The sequence below is a fragment of the Borostomias antarcticus genome (genome assembly GCF_949987555.1).
Source record: "Borostomias antarcticus genome assembly, chromosome: 20".
In the NCBI taxonomy this organism is placed as follows: Eukaryota; Metazoa; Chordata; class Actinopteri; order Stomiiformes; family Stomiidae; genus Borostomias; species Borostomias antarcticus.
This window is the reverse complement of record NC_140253.1, coordinates 5,395,797-5,407,529: the sequence shown is the minus strand read 5'-3', so window position 1 is coordinate 5,407,529 and position 11,733 is coordinate 5,395,797.

The window sequence follows — 11,733 nt, the reverse complement described above, 5'->3', positions numbered from 1 at the left end:
CTCAGTGCTTTATCTCGGTGTGCTTTTCTGTAGATATAATCACGAACAATAACTCTAATCAACAATAACAGCCCAGCTACATCTTTATTTGTAAATATTACAAGGTGATGGCCACACAGACAGGCTGTGAGTGGCACAGAGTGCCTTGCTTGATTGCATTAGATTCATAAAGAGTGGACCTACACAGCTTCATGTGAACGGACAGAGTTTTGGACATGATGACGCGACGCCTCTACTCGACAGGTCTGACGCCCCCATAAGCAGTTTCATGCTGCTGCCAGGGTCCGAGAGAAATCAGGAAATAGATAGCTAGCACAGTCAGCCAGAAGAGGCAGTAGACACATAATTAATTTGGGCACAATATAATAGCATGTTTGAGGCTGGTTGCTATTTACCTAGCTAGCCTACATGAAGAATGTCAGTGAACCTACTACAACCTCTTGCCCTCTGGACACAGGTGCGTGTCCCTGCCCCTCAGAACCAGGAAGGCCACATCTAGTTTTGTACCTCCCTCCATCAGTCTACTGAACTCTTAACCACCAACACCCCCCCCCCCCCCCCCAACCGGAAATTATTCATATCCCTTCACTTTTTCCACATTTTATGTTACAGCCTAACCAAAATGGATTAAATTATTTTTCTCAGAAGTCTAAAATACCTCATAATGACAAAGTGAAAAATATTATTTCGAAATGTTTGCAAATTTATTCCCATCCTTTGTATTCCACATCCTCAATACTTTGTTGAAGCAGATTTGGCAGCAATTACAGCCTCAAATCTCCTTGAATACAATGCTTGGCATACCTATTTTGGGGCAGTTTTTCCCATTCTTCTTTGCAGATCCTCTCAAGCTCCATCAGGTTGGACGAGGAGGGTCGGTGCACAGCCATGTTCAGATCTCTCCAGAGATGTTCAATTAGGTTCCAGTCTGGACTCTGGCTGTGCCACTCAATGACATTCACAGGCTTGTCCTGAAGACACTCCTTTGTTATCCTGGCTGTATGCTTAAGGCCGTTGTCCTGTTGGAAGGTGAACCTTCGCCCCAGTCTGAATTCCAGAGTGCCCTGGAGCAGGTTTTCATCAAGGATCTCTCTGTACATTGCAGCATTCATCTTTCCTTCGATCCTGGCTAGTCTCCCAGTTCCTGCCTCTGAAAAACATCCCCACAGCATGATGCTGCCACCACCATGCTTCACTGTAGGGATGGAATTGGTGCAGGTGATGAGTGGTGCCTGGTTTCCTCCAGACATGACACTTGGCATTCAGGCCAAAGAGCTCAATCTTGGTTTCATCAGATCAGATAATTTTGTTTCTCATGGTCTGAGAGTCCTTTAGGTGCATTTTGGCAACTTCATGCGGGCTGCCGTGTGCCTTTTACTGAGGAGTGGCTTCCATCTGGCCACTCTACCATAAAGGCCTGATTGGTGGAGTGCTGCAGAGATGGTTGTCCTTCTGGAGAATTCTCCCATCTCCACTGAGGAACGCTGGAGCTCTGAGTGGCCATCTGGTTCTTGGTCCCCTCCCTGACTAAGGCCCTTCTCCTCCGATTTCTCAGTTTGGCCAGGCGGCCAGCTCTAGGAAGAGTCCTGGTGGTTCCAAACTTCTTCCATTTATGAATGATGGAGACCACTGTGCTCATTGGGACCTTCCATGCTGCAGACATTTTTTGTACCCTTCCCCAGATTTGTGCCTCGATACAATCCTGTCTCAGAGGTCTACAGACAATTACTTTGACTTCATGGCTTGGTTTGTGCTCTGACATGCATTGTCAACTGTTGAACCTAGACAGGTGTGTGCTTTTCCAAATCATGTCCAATCAATTGACTTTACCAAAGGTGGACTCCAATCAAGTTGTAGAAACATCTCAAGGATGATGAGTGGAAACAGGACGCACCTGAGCTCAATTTTGAGCGTCATAGCAAAGGGAGTGAATACTTATGTACAGTATGCGATATTATTTTCCTTTTTATATACATTTGCAAAAATGTCTAAAAACCTTTTTTTCACTTTGTCATTGTAGAGTGTAGAATTTTGAGGGCAAAAAATAATTTAATCCATTTTGGAATAAGGCTGTAACATAGCAAAATGTGGAAAAAGTGCTTTCTGGATGCACTTTATGCACAAGCACTGACAAAGTCTGTTTTCATAATAGGATACTTGTAAGAAATGGGGAGTAGGCCTAGTAATCCAACGTGGGGCTTGGAGAGCAGCCAAACAATTTCCCTTGAAAGCTATGCGTTTGAGACAGCCAAGTTGAGAAATGACTGGGTGAAGATGGTACGAGTTAGAAGGATTGGTACAAAGAGACATTTGCACATTCATTTTCTGATATGCATCGTGCAGAGCACAGTGAAGATTGTTCTGGAAATGGGGATGAACTCAACACCGTTACACCAGTTAATCATCCAGCATTTATTTTAGGAGTAAGATTTTCTCAACTTATGTTTTTATTTTCTATTGTCCGTTATGGATCAGAGGTCAGTTTTACCTGAAAATCCAAGGTGGCAGCTTTCATGTTATGCTTTATTTTAAGGTAACCCGTGACATGCGATTCCAATGAAGTTGACATTTTGCTGAGAATGATGGACATGGTGGTCTGGGTCCCGTGGCTAAGCAATACCATGGACTCCTATTTTTCTGCAGACAGGAGGGGTGACTCAGGTGGGCTCTGAATTACATCAGGGGAGAGTGGATATACTGAGCTGTAATAAAACACCATCACCCAAGACGAACGATCTAATCACATGATCCATCTAGTTGGTGATGACGACTAGAGCAGCAGTGCATCATTTTCTTTCTGTCAGCCTCAAGAAAGCAGAGCATTCCCTCATCTCATGTTAGTCTAAAAATAACCTCACAGACCTTTCAGAAAAACACACGTTGCTAACTGGGTTTGAAGGCCATGGCCCTATAATGGGTGAGCCGCAAGTCTTCAGCTTCCAAGAATTCCAATTAAAATGTTCAATCTGGCCTATACCCACAATGTTCAAAATATGTGATGTTTTTTTCAGATTCGACAGACAAAAAGTTCACATCAGTCTCATTCCATCATTCAATAAAAGCCATGGTCTCAACGGTACATGCCAACCTGTCAGTCCCCTGGGCTACGGTCCCCAAGCCAGTCTCTGGGCTACTAATTAATCCCAGCAGGATGATTTAGTGTCTGAACCGACAAGTAGCTCACGAGTCTGCCCACTCTCCAAACAGATCAATAGCAAACCCTGGGAAGAAGAACAGTATAAGGACATCAGTCCTATTCTGTGTGCCAAGGCCGCAGGACAAGGTGGAGTTGAGAGACTATTAGACAGGGGGGGGGTAAACAGAGATGTCATATCTATCTCAGGGGTAAAAGTCAGAAGACAGAATCCTAAAAGACAAATATTTGGTCAGAAAGACAGACAGAGAAAGACAAAGGATTAGTCCCACACCTCACTGGGCATAGTAGGCTTCTGGGTAAACAGTTCTCAGACGGAGGGAACAGTATTGAGCGGATGCGCAGATTTATTCAAAGTTACCATGTGTGACCACTTTTACAACCACTAGAACACATAAATAAATATTGTGCTCATAACTTTAGAGTATACTGTACACTGGCCTTGTGGTATAGAAAAACATACTTTTTGTACATAGAGACACACTTCTGTTTACTACTGTAACCTAGAGTAAATGTGTACTTAACATGCATAGAAATACATGCTTCTCTATACTAACCTTAGTGAGATCAGATTGTCAGGTCACAGGCGTAAATCATTATTTATCATCCTGAAAATGAGTATACCAATGAAAGATGAAAGGAACATGATTTTAAAGATGACAGATGTGACAGAATTGAATTCTCATATCAAAAAACATGTCAATTGGATTTTAGGGTTTATGCACAACAGCTTGTCTCCCTTGTCTATTAGGAGAAGTGAGACTCACATGTACTGTTAAATAAATTCCTTGATGATTCCCTTTCTGGTGTTCAGGGAGTTGACAGAAAAACACGCATTCATCCCCACTTTCTTTTCCTAAATTGAGCTGGAGATTCCTGAGTGTGAGTGATTGTCTCTTAACATGGATGAATAACTGATGGAGGGTAAACAGTTCATAATCAAAAATCTCAGACTCCCGCACTCTATTTTTATCTCTCTCTCTCTCATTCCCCCCTTTGCTCTTGCAGCAAAGCCGGGAGTTGCCGTGGAGATGATGAATGGAGTCGCCTTAATGAACGACTGAGCCCAGAACAGCGGGAGGATGACAGGAGCGCCGCGGAGGACAAGGGGAGAATACAGTCCCACGCTAACCCAGAGGCTGGGGGCGGCCTGGGCTCTGCCGTGCGTCTCATGGGTGGGCGGCCATCGCTGATCAGACAGATATCAATGCGGTTTCACCCCGAAAACACGTTAAAGCTGTGGCCTTATCCACTTTGGTTTTATGAAACCTGGACACGGGCAAACCAATAAGGCGGCGCAGTGAATTGTAGTCACACATGATTCAATCTGACTGTCTGGGACTCGTCTGACTGCTACTTTTTTTTTTTTCTTTCAGATCCTCGACTTTCCCCTCAACTGGAACTACTCCCCTGCCGATCGGCCATTGGACACCAGTCTTCCCACAATCCAGCACCTTCAAGAAGTAACACACCACTGCTGCACACAGGGTGTCCCCGTTGCCCTATGCTTGTTCCCAAGTCCAAACATGAAAAAGTGTTGATTACTACAGCTACCTGGTCACCCCAAAGGACCATTTCAAACCTACATACAGTACGTTTCGGTGTTATGGGGTCTCTTCTGTCTGGGTATGTTTCAAAGAAAACACCACGTATTACAGAACAGTGGAAAAATACTGAGAAAACTGCCTGAGGAGGTATCCACATAAATGAGCAGTCTGTTTGAGAACCTGTTTTGGGGTAAGCTGCCAAGCTACCCAGAAGCCACTATGGGGCAAAGAGGAGAGAGAGACCCTCCCTCACATGTCCTCTCAGAAGACACCCCCTCCCTGTCTCAAATCATCATCCCGTAGAGTAAGAGTGGTGGGAAATGAAGTGAGCCACAAATCTTTCTTTTTTTTCTTCCTAATATATTTGGAAAAAAGATTGAAAAAAATCTGCGAGCAATCATCTTCACTATCCTCCTTTTACAGTTCAAAAATGTGAATTTATAACCCAATATGTCAAATGTATCCGAGAAACTGTGACCACCACAAAATCCAAACTCCATGAGAAAGTGTCAAATGAAATTAGCATCTTTGATGAGGTACATCTGAGGTCACCTATCGTTATTTGCCGCTCTCAGCATTACCTTGTCAGCGTAGACCCAATAAGAAATGAGGCAGGATCACTTAGTTACATTTGTTAAAAAAAAAAAAAAAAAAACGAAAAAAAAAAAAAAAAAAAAAAAAAACGATGTAACAGCCAAGATGGGATTGGTCCTTCGATTTTGAACTATAATATCTAAGACGTGGCTTATGAAGAATGGAGAACTCCGTTCCGCACTAATTACGTAGTGAGTTGTAAGCTTGAACTTCCTTAAAGTCAATCTCACAAAGTTGGAGTATACTGTAGGTACATATGAGTTTACAAGGATTCTGGTGTGCTACTGTATAAATACGGAGAAACACAATTTCTGCACATTTTTCAATTCTGAATGTTGCTGTTACACCTCTTCCTCTCACAGCATAATCAAACAGAAGGACTTTCTCTCCATGGATCATTTGTGAATTGGTCTGGCGATGGCAGGCTACATCCCTGGTGCTTACAGGATGAGTTCTATCCTCAGGCTAAAAGCCCAAGGCTGACACAGGCAAAAAAAAAAAAACGCAAGGCTGACATGGATCACATGCAGAAACACACTGAACCAAAAAAATGTCTGACAAGGTATGAATTGAAAAAGAAAAACTCCTCCAACTATGAATCTTAACACGTTCTTAACACAGGTTTTAAAGCCATGGCACAGCTCTAACACCTGGTAAAGACGCTAATGCCTCTCTCGTCTTCTGAAGGAAACTCTGAAAGTGACACGTGTTTGATCCAGTAGCGCTGCAAATGACTGTCAGAAAGAGTTCAAATTGCTCTTCGTTAACAACAGCAACAGGGACAATGGTTAGCATCAAGTCAAGTGAGGTGACTTGACATTACGTAACAATACAAAACATATAATAACACAATTACAATCGGACAGCCTGGAGGTAGAAGCTCCATCTGAATCTCTCTGAGTTGGCCTTGTGGATGCGCTGCCTTCTCCCTAATCACAGCAGAGATAGTCTGTAGTCCGGGTGTCTGGGGTCCATCACGATTCTTCTGGCCTTGGTCTTGCGCCATCTGGTGTAGGCTAGATGCCCTGGGGGTGTGTGTGTATGCAAGTAAGTCCATTTTATTTGTGTAGCCCCTTTCACAGACAGGGGTCACAAAGAGCCTCACAATACACCGATAAATAAAAAAAACAATGTCAAAATGTGTAAAACCGTGCCAGCGTGGGAGTGCCTCCCTTGTGACGCACTACGATCGTCTGCAGAGCCTCTGGGCCCTGCATGGTGCTGCTCATACAGGCAGTTATCCTCCCAGCCAGGATTCTCTCTCAATTGTGCTGGCATAGAAACTCTGGAGTATCTCGGGGGACGCTTGGAATTTCCTCAGATGTCCGAGGCGGTAGTCTTTGCCTTGACTTCCTCACCACGGTGTCGGTATTTGCAGCCCGTGTCAGGTCCTTGGTGATCAGGACACCGATACAGGTCAAGTTACCCACCCCCCTCCACTGGGGTCTCATCGATGCTTAGAGGGCTGGAGGTCCTCTCCTGCTCCCTCCCATAATCCACTAGCATCTCTTTCATCTTATTGACGTACAGGTGGAGGTTGCTCCCGGTAGGCCTTCTCATCGTTGTTGGAGATCAGGCCACACCACAGCTGTATCATCAGCGAACTTGACGATGGAGCGGGAATCATAGGTGCCTACGCGGCCGTGTGTGTGCAGGGCGTACAGCAGTGGTGACAGGACGCAGCCCTGGGGAGCGCCAGTGGTGAGGATGAGGTGTGGCTGCCCACTGTCACCGCCTAAGGTCTGATATCCAGGATCCACCTGCGCAGGGAGGTGTTAAATTCCAGGTCCCCGAGTTTGGAGACTAGTATTGGGGAGGAGGGATGATTATGGTGTTGAAAGCTGAACCATAGTCAATGAACAGCAGCCTCACAAAATTGCCCTTCCCTTTGTCCATGTGGGATATGGCAGTGGAGGAGAGCGCTGCCCTTTAAAGACCCACTGTCGTTCCTGTGGCGACACGTTACCCTCCCTCCCCCTTATTGGTCCCCTCAGACGGATGAGGGTACTCGGCTCCAGGCACTCGGGCCTTATTACCCAGCATGAGCGCTCATCACGCCATCATTAGTTGGCTTCCTATGGAGAAGCATGGAACCCCCCCCCCTTTCTCTCTCTCTCTCTCTCTCTCACACACACACACACACACACACACACACACACACACACACACACACACACACACACACACACACACACACACACACACACACACACACACACACACACACACACACACACACACACACACACACACACACACACACACACACACACGCTCAATGTAGTGCAAATCACTGATCAGACTGCACAAACAAGAGTCTATACTGTAGAACATGACAGGTTACATACACTGCAGCCAAGGGGGTCAGCCATATTGACGGCCGATCAGAGACAGACCAGTGATGGGGGGGGGGGGGGGGGGTCTGCGATGGGACACATTTGCTGACAATTCTTTTCTATTACATTTGGATAGTAACAAAAGGTGACATCATGTGAGCGTTAAAGACCTGATTCAGGTTTTTGTAAAATACAGTTGGCATGTGACTACTGTGAGGTCGACAGATTTTGACTCCTCCTTAGTGTCCAAGTAGGTAGATCCATTGTGTTAAAATAGAGAAAGAAATTCAAACGAGGTGTCATCATATAAGACTGAAAAATACGTGTTCAGTCTGAAAATCCTCCGCTTTGTAGTCATGGCAGTATCCTCACGAGTGTGACGAATGAAAAACCTTCCCTCATCACAGAAGGAAACCATCCATTTCCTGTCTCGAAAAGGAGTTGAGCGCACCTCTCTCTGCCTCTATTCCCTGAGCAATCCCAAAGCTAGTGTGATTCCATTAAAGCAACATTGCCTCATGCAAATGTCAATATCATATTTTCACACCTCTCGCTCTCTCTCTCATGTTTTTATGAACCTTGTGATAGCTACACATTTCAGCATCAGTTGTAATTAACAATGCCAATAATCAGTTCAATTATCTACACACCACTTCTGAAAAGAATGGAGCAATGTCGTGCAAACTCTGAACTGAGGCAACTTTCGCTGAAACCTTTCCGGAATCTGCAGGGTTTCCCTGATGGCTAACGGTTTCTACTGCATGACGTCACAGACGTGTGATGTTACATCTGACTTCAAGCCAAACAAACAGGTTGCTTTTCACACGGCTGCCATTTCCTGTCTACAGGCTACTTACTGATTGGCTAGAAGGTTACCATCATAGCCTCCTCCTAATGTTAAGGCAATGCCAGTTTCTGCTCCATCCTCATCCTGCCAGATATAAAACTAAAACTAAAAACTGCAGGTCCTTGGCCCGATGACCAAGGCTTATAAAATAGTACCTGCTTAATAAATATACTTAGGACTAATTTATATGCAGAGCCATTTTGGCACATTCAAACTATCTTTATCCGCTTATTAGTCATTTTCATCTTGGTATTGCATAGAGTGCCAGAAGCACTTGCTCTGCCACCCCCAGGGTTATTTAAGGCCTTCTACTCAAAGGAGGCCATTTTCCTCTCTAAACACTGAGCTGGGCCTACTGGTCTCACAATGACGGCCTTGCTGTGGGTGGACCTCAATCAGACGCTTGACTGTATTCATAGTTAACCGCCATATGGCGCTCTAGTTTAGATTGTGATCCCTGTTTCCAAGGAGACGATGGCACTTGCCAGTACAGACATAATGTGCGGCGCAGACTGTAAAGGCCCTTGGGCAGAGCTTCTGAAAAGTCTCCTGAACTTTCACAGCCAAGGAAAACTTTTTCTGAATGCAGCAAAAAAAGCGTAAAACTTTTCCTCTAAGGAGAACCATTTCTGATGCTCTTTCTGAAACGAGGCCCATCCTGGAGTTGAGCTCACAATGCAGTATGGGCTCCGTCCTACTTTTTCTTTGAATGAAAAGTGGTGTGAAAGAGCAGCTAGGCCCAGTCAAGTTATTTCATTTAGGCCTAGCTGCTCTTTCACAGCACTTCAGCTCTGCATGTCTACCTAGTCAAAGATTCAAATTAATTTAGCAAATGCATTCGGGGACACAAATGTTAATAATAATAATAATAATGATAATAATAATAACAATGGCATGTATTTTCAAATGGGAATGTAGACCATGGGAAAGCATAACATGTATAATCCTCTCCATATATAATTTCATGTGGGAGATAAATCATGTGTAAATCATGTGTAAGACCTGTTCCGTGTGTTTTCGGAGGCTTGCTTGTTTTTGGAGGCTTGACCAAGGCAGTGAATGCACACACTTGTTTTAAGCCCACACACTACTCATGTAATCAAGTTAATCTTCAAGTTCAACTGGGACTGTCTATCAATGTCAATATTTTATCTTTACTGTAATAACTAGGCTATATATATATATATATATATATATATATATATAATTTTTTAGAATGTCGGCTACACATGTTGAACGCCATAGTTAAAGACAAAAAATATAAACAATTGATACGTGACAGTTGGCTAAATAAGTGAGTGAGCCAGTAAAATAGCTACACTGGTGCCGTGACCTGGATGCCCTGTGGATGTGGAGTGAGTTAGGGGGGGGGGTGAGTGTAACCGAGTGAAACAGAGTCTTCATGAGTCCTGAGTAGGTAGCGAGTTGTTGATTAAACTCGCTCCCCCAGTATAAATACCGTGCACCCGCGTTGAGCTAGCTGTAGCTTTTCGGTGGTGTAGCTGGTTAGAACAGTAGCTGGTTAGAACAGTGGTTTGCACCGCGGGACACCCGGTTCCCGTCCTGAAATCACTGTAAGCCCCGGCCTCTCCTGGTTTATTGCTTAATTTTTCATGTTCTACCATTTGCCCAAAATCATAATAATATTAATAATAATAATAAGTCCATAGCCTATTGAGGACAAAAAAAAAAAAAAAAACAGTATTTTATCTTGATACATTTCCTGACACCAGTATTTATTTACTGTAGATACAAAATACCTCTCAAATAAATGTAATAAGAAAGGCCTACATTTTCATGTATTTTTGCCCATCTCTTCCCAAGTTCAAAAGGGACGAGGCAAGACCTTTTCCAGAGTTTACTCCAATCGATGAAGGCCTACACGATTGTGTGAGAGAGAGCAAAACATTACACATCCCTATGCCATTATAAGAGTTGGCTTGGAGAAAGGCTTTCTCGTAACCGGCAATCCAAACCGACTCGGACATTCTCTCCTGTGCAGAGATAACCAAAGTAGCCTACAGTCTGCAGAGCTTGGCAACTGGAGGAAGCACAGCCTGCAGTTATAGACGCCACATTCACTGGCAATCTTTAGTATGGTAATTCTGTAACGCAGATTAGAAAGTAATGTGTAGGGCTGCATAATCTGTTTTGGCGGAGGGCCACGTAAAATGAAACTGCAGATATGTCAAACATATACCCTTCATTAAGTTAGCTCCTTTAATTCCCGTGCCTTGTAGAACACCCCGAATGAGCTGTTCATCTGAACGATGCCTTCTACCCTCCAAATGTTTACAGCGTCTGCTTTTTTTTATTAGTTTAAATGACAATTTTGTCAACGCAAAGGCACCTGTTATTGTGCTTTTTTACATTGCATTTGAGCCCATGGAGCACTCTAGGCAAATTAAAGTCGTATAGAAAGTTTTAATAATATTAGGGAAATGTGTAGCCTAAACTATTAACTAGAGAATAATGTATATGCAGGGGAATAATCCATGACATCCATTTGGGCATATAGCCAATGCAAAATTAAAATATAACACATTTGTTGTAGGTTTTACAAGTTAATGGTTCCATAAGTGGGCACGATTTTACTGCTGTGGCAAAATTAGTCAAATTGAAGCAGTCTAAAAGTTTATGTTAAGACAGAAATGTGTCCAAGACCTGCCACTAATATTTCAGACTTTTTTCTCAGTACTTTTCCATCTGATGCAACATATTTTGCGGGGTGAGTCTGCCTACGCCAGCAAGAGGGCCAACTCTCACTGGTTTCATCCACCGCCTGCCAATGCTTGTTAAAATCCGATATCTTAAACTAACCCAAACTTTCACATTTCTTGGACCAGTGGAGAAACAAACAGAACAGCTTTCAGACCAACCAAAAATGTTTACTTTGTCTGGTGCATTATAGCAGCAAGATAATCATGTTGTAGCCGACCGCGTTTGTTCTGAAGATAAAACAGTAAGGAATGTTCTCTGAGTAGGCACAGATAGGTCAGTCTTATGATCCACATTTCCAGGTGGAGCTACAATAATGTTGCATCTGCTATTCTACACCAGTTTTAACAACAATGCAAACATCGTCATTATCCAGGAGAAAAGTGATTTGAGCTGCGGCCAGAGACTTATCTACCCACCCCTTCCCCTCGTCCCTGGAGCTTGTTAAGTAATGTGTGTACCCAGATATGCCCAGACAGACTAATAGCCCATAGCAGGTGACATTTAACTCCCATTACAAAATGTGAACTCTACAAT